The sequence below is a fragment of the Prorops nasuta genome, unplaced genomic scaffold, assembly GCF_024137725.1.
Source record: "Prorops nasuta isolate Cenicafe-Biocafe unplaced genomic scaffold, Cenicafe_Pnas_1.2 PNAS00179, whole genome shotgun sequence".
Lineage (NCBI taxonomy): Eukaryota > Metazoa > Arthropoda > Insecta > Hymenoptera > Bethylidae > Prorops > Prorops nasuta.
The window spans coordinates 25,001-25,358 of NW_027116975.1; the positions used below are offsets into that span (position 1 = coordinate 25,001).

The following is a 358-nucleotide window of genomic DNA, read 5'->3' on the forward strand; positions in this document are numbered from 1 at the left end:
GCAGGATCAACCAGGGAGCTTGGATCAACGCGTGGAAAACCACTACGTACGAAGCAAGCATCGTGAGAAAGTGTCGCAGGAAATATGGCAATTACACCTACATTCACCACGCAGACACAAAATCACGAATACCTAAAGCGAACACCGCAGTCGAGTCTTTACTTAAAAATCCCGATCTGCAGAGACACTTTCCAAATTCAATAGATAAAACCTCTAAGTCAGCTCGAAACTTCCCCCGTAAAAAGGAAGAATCGAGCAAAACTGTAAGGCTATTCCAACATTGTTACACAATCTCTTCAAACATTCTTCTGACAAAAAACAAAGTTAAAGTCAAAACTTCATGGCTGACTTTCTCTAA

At 41.3% G+C, this 358-nt stretch overlaps 1 non-coding gene across 1 annotated transcript in view; it reads right to left on the bottom strand.

Annotated features, from left to right (window-relative positions):
- Positions 1–17, bottom strand: part of LOC136785161 (small subunit ribosomal RNA) — a 1,917-nt gene extending 1,900 nt beyond the window's left edge. Inside the window, exon 1 of the ribosomal RNA XR_010824576.1 lies at positions 1–17. This exon is cut by the window's left edge and continues 1,900 nt beyond it. This is a non-coding gene — a ribosomal RNA (small subunit ribosomal RNA).
- Positions 18–358: the final 341 nt, after the last annotated feature.